This window comes from Mirounga leonina, unplaced genomic scaffold, assembly GCF_011800145.1.
Source record: "Mirounga leonina isolate KUSES-001 unplaced genomic scaffold, KU_Mleo_1.0 Mir_94, whole genome shotgun sequence".
Classification (NCBI taxonomy): domain Eukaryota; kingdom Metazoa; phylum Chordata; class Mammalia; order Carnivora; family Phocidae; genus Mirounga; species Mirounga leonina.
In genome coordinates this window covers 52,303,475-52,314,882 of record NW_023270855.1, presented here as the reverse complement: position 1 = coordinate 52,314,882, position 11,408 = coordinate 52,303,475, and positions in this window count along the sequence as shown.

Here is an 11,408-nt window from a genome sequence, read left to right as displayed (position 1 = left end):
AGTTTCTTTCTTCTTCCACTTTGCCAACAAGGAAGTGTCTTCCCTTTCTTTTTTTAAGATTTTATCTTTAAGTAATCTCTACAACCAGTGGGGGGGGGGGCGGCTCTAACTCAACCCTGAGATCAAGAGTCACATGCTCCTCCCACTGAGCCAGCCAGGTGCACCTCTTCCTTCTTATCTAAAGCCAGGATCTCTCACTTTGCTATGGCAAGGTTTCCCATCCTTCGCACTACTGACGTTTGGGACTGGATACGTCTTTGTTATTATGGGGGCACCCATATGCTTTGCAGCATCTCTGGACTCTACCCAGTAGACGTCAGTAGTATCCTCACCAGTTGCAAAATTAAAACTGTCCCCAGGTATTGCCAAGTGCCCCCTAGGGGGCAAAATTAAGAACCACTGGTCTAATCCCTTCATATCTTCTCTTGGAAGGCATATACTCTCTATTATTATTCCTTGGTTCTTTTTTTCCATCACGACTATAAGCACAAAGTTAGGGGTCCCCAGAAAAAGTGACACATAGCTTTCTTGATGTAAAAAAAAAGTCATTTTAGGCCCCATTTTAGTCACCTTGTGATCTGTGCCTGACCAGGACTACTTGCCCAAAGCACATTCTTGAGTTATCTTTGCTGGATTTAAATCCAGTTTGATCACTCAAACACCAGACAAACCAGACAAGCCTGAGAACTGACACATGTTGACCCTTACCAGCCTGGTGACTTCCATCAACTAAGACCTGGACTCTGTCACCTTAAAATGACTTTTCCCAATTCCAGGCTGAATTCCCCACTGCACAAGCCCCTTCATGTATGTGTATGCACCCTTAGCTTAAAACTTCCCCAGTTTTGTTGTTGGAGACAACGCCACTTTGGGAAATATCCCCCCGAGTTCTCCGTTATTTGTTGTAAGAAAAACCCTTCCTTTTCCTCTTCTTTGGCTTAATTGTGTCCGTTAACTCAACACCTACCACAAGGTGAACCCAGTTTTGGGGGAACACCACCAGCTTCTACTTCACTGTACTCATACCTTTAATATTTAAACATAACATAAACATAATAAATCTCTCTCATATTGGAACAAATTTATGCCTCATGTCCCACTTATCCCTCTGGTTACTGCTCACTCTTCTTCACCACCAAACTTCTCAAGAGAGTAGTCTACCCTCACACTGTCCCTATTTCCTCACCTCCCTTAATATACTCCAACCAGGCTTCCAGCCCACCACCCCCTTTCACCGTGCCAAGATTGCCAAGGATTTGAGAGAATTAACGAGAGTTAATCCAGTAAATGCACTTCTGTCTTTGACTAAGTTGGTCCCTCAGAGAAATTCTATTGCTACTCTCTTAAGTTATTCTCTTCCCTGGGCTTTTGTGACATCTTACTGCTCTGGCTACTCTTTCACCTTGGCAAGCTCTTCTCCCATTGCTGACTATCCTCCAGGATCAGTCTTGGCCCATATTTCTTGCCTCATTCTGTGCCTTCTCTATCTATACATTCCCTTGAACTTAATTTTCATCTCTATGCTGGTAACACCCAAACCTCCAGTTAGGATCTCAAATTTATGCTTAAGACCCATATCCTGGGAAGCCTAAGTGGCTCAGTCAGTTAAGTGTCTGCCTTTGGCTCAGGTCACGATCTCAGGGTCATGGGATCGAGCCCCGCATCAGGCTCCGTGCTCAGTGAGGAGCCTGCTTCTCCCTCAGCACCCTGCTCGTGCTCTCTCTCCCTCCCTCTGACAAATAAATAAATCTTTAAAAAAAACCATATCCTGCTGCTTTTCAACTACTGTCACCTAAAATTTTCATAGATTCCTCTAATGAAACATAAAAACTGAACTTATCTCGGGGCGCCTGGGTGGCTCAGTTGGTTGGGCAACTGCCTTCGGCTCGGGTCATGATCCTGGAGTCCCTGGATGAGTCCCACATCGGGCTCCCTGCTCGGCGGGGAGCCTGCTTCTCCTTCTAACCCTCCCCCCTCTCATGTACTCTCTCTCTCTCTCATTCTCGCTCTCTCAAATAAATAAATCTTAAAAAAAAAAAAACTGAACTTATCTCTTCCCAAAAAACTGTTTTACTTCAAACATTTGCCCTCTTGGTAAGGCATAGGAGCTCCCTGGCTATTCAAAATAGGCAGAAAGGATTATTGGTATCCCACCCTTCGTCCTACCCCACAGCTATAATTAATTGAAACAAGATTAACCATTTGACAAGGGTTTCTGGCCTCCTAGGGGCTGGAATCAAAACCCAACAGAATCCTTAATTCCTCTCCCTCAGGCCACAACAGCAATTGAAAATTTAAAATATAGGCACACTCTCTTCCCCACCCCCAGACGGCAGCCACAATCACTTGAAATCTAAAACTATTCCCTGATGGGATCCTCCACCTTACCACATAGCAGAAATTGGTTGAAATTCATACTAATCCAAACCATTTCTCTCTCTCTCTCAACACCCAAATCCTATCATTTAATGGTGCTTTCTCCAGAGAAAAATCTCCCCAACTACTGAACTCTGCCCCCATCCCCTGCCTCACATGGATAATTCTTCCTGTTATTTTTTGGTCTCTTTGATGTCATTTTCTTGGAATCCCCTTTACCGTGAGCCCCACATCCAATATAAACCTAGTCTCCTTTTACTGCCTAAGAGCCGTTATTCTTCCTATGTAGCCTTCTTCACAATTTGTAATTATGTATTTCGTTCTTTGCTTACTTACATTCTCTCTCTTCCCCTAGACTATAATGTTCAAAAGTACAAGAGTGGCCTTTTCTTAGTAATACTGTACCCTGTCACTGGAACGTCTCTAGCCACATCAAGTGCCCAGAATTCCAGGTGAAGAAATGAGTCTCCAAAGAATCCATTCCACCTTCCATCTGTCCCCGACATCCTCGCTCATTCCACTTTGAAACCAAGAGTCTGGGGGCGCCTGGGTGGCTCAGGTTAAGCGTCTGCCTTCAGCTCAGGTCATGATCTCAGGGTCCTGGGATGAGTCCTGCATTGAGCCTGCTTCTCCCTCTCCCTCTGCCGCTCCCACTGCTTGTGCTCACGCACTTTCTCTCCCCCCCAAATAAATAAATAAAATCCTTTTAAAAAAATGAAACCAAGAGTCTAGAGTGCCATCATCCATTCCTAAACCCTACTACTAATCCTTAATCTTGTCTCCATTCTCTCAAGCTTGTCCTTCCTGCCCTCCGTCCTCACTGTGCAGCTAGCTCTTCTAAGCTAAACACCAATCCAACTGTGGGCCGCCCCAACTCACAATGGCTTCCCACCAGCCTTAGAATCAAATCCTTATCTAGGTTCACAATCTTATCATCCAGCTCACCTTCCTCCTCTCTTGCTTTGTTTTCAGCCCTGTCCTCTCTTGCTCAGTTCCCAGAACACTCTGAGCTCTTCGCTGCCCCGGGGTTCTGCAATGGGCAGAGCCATCCTGCTAAAATGCTCTCCCCATGCCTGGCCCCACCACAGCCCAGCTAACTGCCTAGCTGTACCCTAGTGTGGTGCCTAAATGGGGTGTCTTGATCAGATGGGGGCCCCCCAAATATGGGGGACGATCGGGCAGAAGCCGATGGCATGGGTGGTGAAAGAATTCACCAGACGCAGAACAAAGGAGATAGAAGCTTACTGAATACACAAGGCAGCAGAAGGAGGGCAGCAGAGGAGAGACTGTCTGCAATGAGGCAGTGGGTGGGGGCTGTTTTTAAAGGAGGGAGATGGGGCGCCTGGGTGGCTCAACCGGTTGAGCATCCAACTCTTGATTTCAGCTCATGTCATGGTCTCAGGGTCCTGAGATCGAGCCCCACATCTGGCTCTGTGCTCAGTTTTTTTTTTGTTGTTTTTTTTTTTAAGATTTTATTTATTTATTTGAGACAGAGAGAATGAGAGAGAGAGAGCACATGAGAGGAGGGAGGGTCAGAGGGAGAAGCAGACTCCCTGCCGAGCAGGGAGCCCGATGCGGGACTCGATCCCGGGACTCCGGGATCATGACCTGAGCCGAAGGCAGTCGCTTTAACCAACTGAGCCACCCAGGCGCCCATCTGTGCTCAGTCCTAACTCTGCTTCAGCTTCTCTCTCTCCCTCTCCCTCTGCCCCTCCTTTCTCTCTCTCTCTCTCTGAAAAAAATCTTTTTGGGGCACTGGGTGGCTCAGTCAGTTAAGCATCTGCCTTCAGCTCAGGTCATGATCCCGGGAGTCCCACACAGGGCTCCCCGCTCAGTGGGGAGCCTGCTTCTCTCTCTCTGCCCCTCCCCCCCCCCCGTGCTTTTTCTCTCTCTCTCAAGTAAATAAGTAAAATTTTAAAAAGAGCAAATATTCTGTAAATTAAAAATTATCTTACAAAGTAAAGGGTAGAGGAGAACCCCTGCCAAAATTACTCACCAAGACACACAGAAATCTGTAGGTCAGCAAGGTAAGAGTTTGAGCCAGGAGGATATTCACGTATTTCTGAGCTACAGCATGCTTTTGGTCTGGAGAAAAACACAAGGTCACTGACTTTTATCTAGTAATGCGATTGAAAGGACAAAAGGATTAAAAGACACACCCTGGTCTCCTCAATTAGACTTACATAGTGCACTTTGTATCGGATTATTGATAACCCAAAATACGCCCTGATGACCTTAATTCCACTTACTTGGTATTTCCTAATATCCAGAAAGAAAAAGGACTCAGAAATCTCAATAGGGTGATTCACTGCCTATTAAAGTCTAAATTGCAGCATCTATTTGCAGGGTATTTTATAATTCATTCATTCATTCACTCATTCATTCATTCACTGAATAAATATTTATTGGTGCCTACTGTGTACCATGCACGATTCTAAATATCAGGAATGTAGAAGAAACAACACACAATTATACAGAAAAATCAAGTAAGTGAGAAAGGTTGCACAGATGACAAATGCTAGAAAAGAAGTAAATGGTAAAGGGATAGTGAGTGATTGGTGTGGGTGAAGACAGGATCTTTTTTCCCTAATTAGCAACTGCGGGTTTTTGGTGTTTTTTAATAAGGGATACTTGATGGCACCCTTTGAGGACCTTCCAGCTGAGATTTTGACAAGACTGATCAAATTTTGTGCTTGACATAATTTAGGCTAAATTGACTGAGACAGCTGGGCCCTAAATTTTATGTGACCTTCCCCCACTATAACTTGTTTGCTCCACATCAGGTCCGGATTCCCACCCCTCCCCTACATGCCTGCAACACGTGAACATTCCTGCCTCATCTTTCCTGTTAGTGCAATATTCAGTGCAGGCTGTTGAGTTTCAAGACACATCCCTCTTTCCCTTTCCCCAGCTACCAGCCTCTGCATATTAAAGCTTTGTTTACCCACCCCTCCCCTGTTCTGCCATACACTTTGCAGATCTTCCTGTTGCAAGAGTCCCCCTTAAGAAAGTTTTCCCTTACTAATTTTGAAGTGTCCTTTAAAAAGAAATTTACCGGGGGCGCCTGGGTGGCTCAGTCGTCAAGCGTCTGCCTTCGGTTCAGGTCATGATCTCAGGGCCCTGGGATCGAGCCCCGCATCGGGCTCCCTGCTCAGCGGGAAGCCTGCATCTCCCTCTCCCACTCTCCCTGCTTGTGTTCCCTCTCTCACTGTGTCTCTCGCTGTTAAAAAATAAATAAAATCTGGGGCCCCTGGGTGGCTCAGTTGGTTAAGCGACTGCCTTTGGCTCAGGTCATGATCCTGGAGTCCCAGGATCGAGTCCCACATCGGGCTCCCCGCTCAGCAGGGGATCTGCTTCTCCCTCTGACCCGCTTCCCTCTCGTGCTGTCTCTCGTGCTCTCTGTCTCTCATTCTCTCTCTCAAATAAATAAATAAAATCTTTTAAAAAATAATAAATAAATAAATAAATAAAATCTTAAAAAAAAAAAAATTTACCGACATGAATTACAGGCACCAACTATTGGAATACCTGGGAGAAGACATTTCCAAAGAGAAATGCCAGTACCGAGGTTTTCAGGCATGAACAAGTTCGGAGAGTTGGCAGAAGAGAGACTCCCTCTCCGTGGGGAGCCAAGTCCCCTCTGCCCAGCGGACCACTCAGTCTCCTTCCAACTCTGCCTTCAATGACTGCCCATTAGTGGAGTGAAATCATGGTGGGAGAATTTACACTACAGAAACCTGCCAGTGCCACAAATCAGAACTTTTTACCAACTTCCCAGCAAACCATTGCCTCTAGTCCCTGGTCTCTTCATTTCTATTATGCATATAATAATAGCACTTACCTCACAGGTTGAGACAATTTCTTGGCTCATACCAGTGATACTTAATCAGCTCTTATTTGGGTCATGGTGAGCAAAAACTGAAAAGTCCTTGTTCTCTTGGAGTTGTAGCTTACAGCACGAAGAGGGCTTTATTTGAACAATGGCCAGAATCCTGCATCTCGGTACGGTTGTAGATGAGTGCCATCAATGACTGGCCATGGTGCAGGAGAGCCCCAAATCCAGAACCCTTGCCCAGGACCAGAGTCAGAGCAGATCTACTTGAGCAGGTGCTGCTAAGGCAAAACTCCGGAAGCTGTAGAGATGCAATCATTAGTGTTTCCAAAATAGAATGCAGAGAGCATTTTAAATACTACATATTTTAGTACATATAAGAAAATATATTGCCAACACACACACAAAAACATTTGCTTAGAAAAAAAAATTGCTTAGGATTGTGGTGAGTCAAACTTTGCCAATTAAGAGTTGCTTTCAAGTCAATGAGAGTATTGGCAACAACGATGAAGACAATCAGGAATGACTGGGGTTTGGCAAACGGCCTCCTGGAGGGGCGCCTGAGTGGCTCAGTCGTTAAGCGTCTGCCTTCGGCTCAGGTCATGATCCCAGGGTCCTGGGATTGAGCCCCTTGCCAGGCTTCCAGCTCAGCGGGGAGTCTGCTTCTCCCTCTCCCTCTGCCCCTCCCCCGATTTGTGCACACATGCTCTCTCTCAAATAAAATCTTTAAGAGAGAGAGAAAACAATTTGGCTAATGAGGAGCTTTGGAAATGAGGCCTCTAGGGACAGAAAAAATGTAAATAGACTGCCTGTCCCCTATCAACACAATCTCACACCTACCAGACCAGGAAGGAAGGCACTGTGTCACTTCTTAGAGAATGTGTCTTGTCCAGAAACTCCACACAAGACCGTCTCCTTGAAATTCGCAAAGACCAATTTGTCTTCAACATCCACATCCTGGGGAGAAACTCAACACCTGTGGCCTTCTGTGGGACCATCCTGGAGATACAGAAATCCCTTGTAAGTTCTGGAGAAAAGGGGTAATTTACTATTATTATTATTATCATTATTCCCATGTAGGGGTAGTCCTAGGTTAATTAAGTAGGAAATCTAAAGCAGTGGTTCTCAAAATGTCCCCAGACCAGCAGCCTGGGCTGGGTTCATATGTGTACAACATGGACAGTCGCAGAGAACCCCGCTCTTGGTTTAAGGCTTTGCTGTCACTGTCTTGAAATATTTGAACTGGGGGTCCCATACTTTCATTTTGCCCCAGGACCTGAAAATGATGCAGCTGGTTTCGCCTGAAGTATCATGCCCTGGGGTGTTATTTGAAATACACTTTCTCAGTCCTCACCTAGACATACTGAAACTCTGGGGTGGCACCCAGCAAACCAGTTTTTAAGAAACCCTTCAGGTGAGTCTAATGCATGGTCAGATTGAGAATAGCTGTCTAAAGGCACTCCCGATTTTTCATTAACTACTTGGCATATTACCAAGTCCCCTGGCCCTAGATTCACAATTGCTCCTAACTTTGCTGACACCTTTTTCTCACCTAAGTTTGCAAGGACTGATTTCCTACTCAAATGAATCAGTACTTTCTAAACTTCTCTAGGGATTCTGGGCTGCTCTGATGTATCATTTTATTTCCCAGGTAGAACAGGAGGGGACCTCTCTGCTCTATCCTCACCTTGCTAGTTTTAAATCCAATCCTTTGAGGGAAGCTCTGAAATTCGAGGGAAGAAGACCAGTCTCCCCAGTCAACTTGCCCCTTAATATAATCAAGGCTCCTAGTAGAATTTTCAAAATGGTCTTCTTCCCTCACAATTCACGGGTGTTGCCCCATAGCTGTTCTCTCTCTCCTCCTCCTCCTCCTTTATCTTCCTGTCCTTTTCCCCTACACCCTCCAATACATGCCACTCAAAGTGAGGAATCATGTCAGGATCTTCTCAAGTTCCAGTGATAGTAAGATAAATAATATGAGCAAATGAATAGGCATTCTGCCGTGTGCTCTGCTTTTTCTTTCTCATGTGCATTCCTGGAATGTAGATACTATATTCTCATTTCTATTACCCACATAAGAAACAAAAGCTCTGGGGCACCTGGATGGCTCAGTTGGTTAAGCGACTGCCTGGAGTCCCAGGATCAAGTCCCACATCGGGCTCCCTGCTCAGCGGTAAGTCTGCTTCTCCCTCTGACCCTCCCCGCTTTCATGTGCTCTCTCTCTCTCTCTCAAATAAATAAAAAATTTTAAAAAAAGAAACAAAAGCTCTGGACGCCTGGGTGGCTCAGTTGGTTAAGCATCTGTCTTTGGCTCAGGTCATGATCCCAGGGTCCTAGGATTAAGTCCCGCGTCAGGCTCCTTGCTCAGTGGGGAGCCTGCTTCTCCCTCTGCCTGCTGTTCCCCCTGCTTGTGCTTTCTTTCTGTGTCTCTGACAAATAAATAAATAAAATCTTAAAAAAAAGCTCAAGCGTGTTCATGGATTTCCTTCATTGGCTTTGATTGGATTGAATCCAACAGATGGGCTCATTCTACACCATGCTTTAGAAACTTCTACAGCAACAGTTTTCCAAGTGTGGGCCCCCACTCCACCCAGCTGTATCAGCATTACCTGGGAATTTGTTAGAAATGCAAATACTAAGACCCCACCACAGACCTAGTCAACTGGAAATTCTTGGGTAGGAAACAGAGATCTGTGTGGGGTTTTTTTTAATTGAAGTATAGTCAACCTACAATATTACATTGGTTTCAGGTGTATGACATAGTGATTTGACAATTATATACATTAAAAAATGCTCACCATGGTAAATACAGTCACCATCTTTCGCCATGCAAAGTTATTACAATATTATTGACTATAATCCCTATGCTGTACTTCTCATCCTTGTGACTTACTTCTTTTATAAATGGAAGTTCATACTTCGTAATCCCCTTTGCCTATTTCTTTTTTTTTTTTAATATTTATTTATTTAGAGAGAGTGCATGCGAGTGTGGGGAGGCACAAAGGGAGAGGGAGAGAGAGAATCTCAAGCAGACTCCCTGCTGAGTGCAGAGCCTGACTCGGGCTCAATCCATGACCCTGAGATCATAACCTGAGCCAAAACCAAGAGTTGGATGCTTAACTGACTGCACCACCCATGCACTCCTCCCCTTTGCCTATTTCATCCATCTGCCGGGGTTGTGTTCCCCAAGAACATCCATGAAGTGTGAGAAATGAGGGGCAATTGATTTCTCAAAGCACCATGAAGGACAGGAGCATAATAAAGCAAATCAGAAAAACTTTCTTCAACATTTTTTATTAATTTATTTTTAATCATAGTAATTTAATTAATTATTCAATCATAGTAAAGTATACATGACATAAAAGGTACCATTTTAACCATTTTTCAGTGTCCAATTCAGTAGTATTAAGTATATCCACATTGTTGTACAGCCATCCCCTCCATCCATTTCCAGAAGTTCTTTTAACTTGCAAAACTGAAACTCTGTCCCCCTTAAACACTAACTCTCCATCCCCTTCTCCCAGCCCCATCACCCATAATTCCACTTTCTGTCTCTATAACTGTGACTCCTCTGGGAACCTCATAGAGGTGGAATCATATAGTATTTATCTTTTTGAGACTGGCTTATTTCACTTAACATAATGTCCTCAAGGTTCATCCATGTTGTAGCAGGTATCAGAATGTCATCCCTTTCCAACCCCGAATAGTATTTAATATTCCATTGTATAGATACACCACATTTTGTTTATCCATTCATTTGTCAGTGGACACTTGGATTGCTCCCATATTTTGGCTATTGTGAATAATGCTCCTATGAACATGGGTGAACAAATATATCTTTGAGACCCTCATTTCAATTCTTTTGAGGATATACTCAGATGAGGAATTGCTGAAACATATGGCAATTCTATTTTTAATATTTTTTATGAAACCCTTCAACATTTTAACACAGAAGAATTATAAAGACTCTTTCTCTTTTGTGAATTTTAAAATTTTCCAAATGTATAACCTCCATTCATGTTTCTGCAATAGTGACTATTGAGAAAGGTAACAATCTGTGTGTCAGGAAATCGAGGGGAAAGGGAATATCCTAAACCAAGCTCAACATTTTCTCTTCCATAAAGACTACTACATTGCTCCTTGGCCTTTGGCTTATTAATCAGAATAGTAACAACAGCAATAATTATAGCCAATATGCCTAGAGTATTCACTATGTCCCTAGCACTGAGACCTTTCCTTGTTTAATGCATATAGCATCTTACTCATTTGAAGGACATAAATGTCCTCTGAGCTGTGCTCAACTTCTCTCTTCCATGAGTAAACTAATGTCCTCCCACCCTTGCTTTATAAACCATCCTGTGGGTTGCGATTCTATCATGTGGCCTGGATGTTAGCATTGGCTGGTTCAACAGTTCTCTCCCCCACTTAGGCCAGTATGAGGGCCGAGGAAAAAAATGCTCACTTACCCGCTTTGTTCTCTCAAGACTCCATGTATTCCATCCTCCCTCCACTTCTGCTATGAATATGTATCCTTCCTAAGATAGTTTGGTTTTGGTTAAAGCAGGAAATGATACATTTTTATCAATAATGTATTTGTATACCAGCTCCTAGAATTATTCACTTTTCAAGATTTCTTGACTCAACCATGATGTGGAGTGTCACTTTTATGAGGTGGCAATTGCTGAGAGTACATCATCTCATATGTAATTATTACAGGGGCCAGATAATGAAGGGACTTGAATGCCACTGAGGACTTGGTAGTTTCATGGGTAGAATGCCATTGAAGGATCCTACAAGGATGTACTGGACCTTTGCTGGCACCCGTGGGAAGACTACTCTGTAAAGATGCACAAAATCAATGCACTAAAGAGTACTTGGAAGGTGGGGGATAATTACAAAACCATTGCTATTTGGACATATCCTAGAGGGTGGCTATTAAGAAAAAATTGGGTCAAAAAAATATGCTATATGGGCACCTGGTGGAGCATGCAACCTTTGATCTTGGGTTTGTGGGTTTGAGCCCCACATTGGGAGTAGAGATCACTTAAAAATAAAATCTTTTTTTAAAAAAGAAATATGCTATAAAATCACTTTCTCAGTTTCTAGACATGGCCCATATATCTGGCTCTAAGCTTACTAGCAGAAAGAAAAAGAAAGAAAGAAAGAAAGAAAGAAAGAAAGAAAGAAAGAAAGAAAGAAA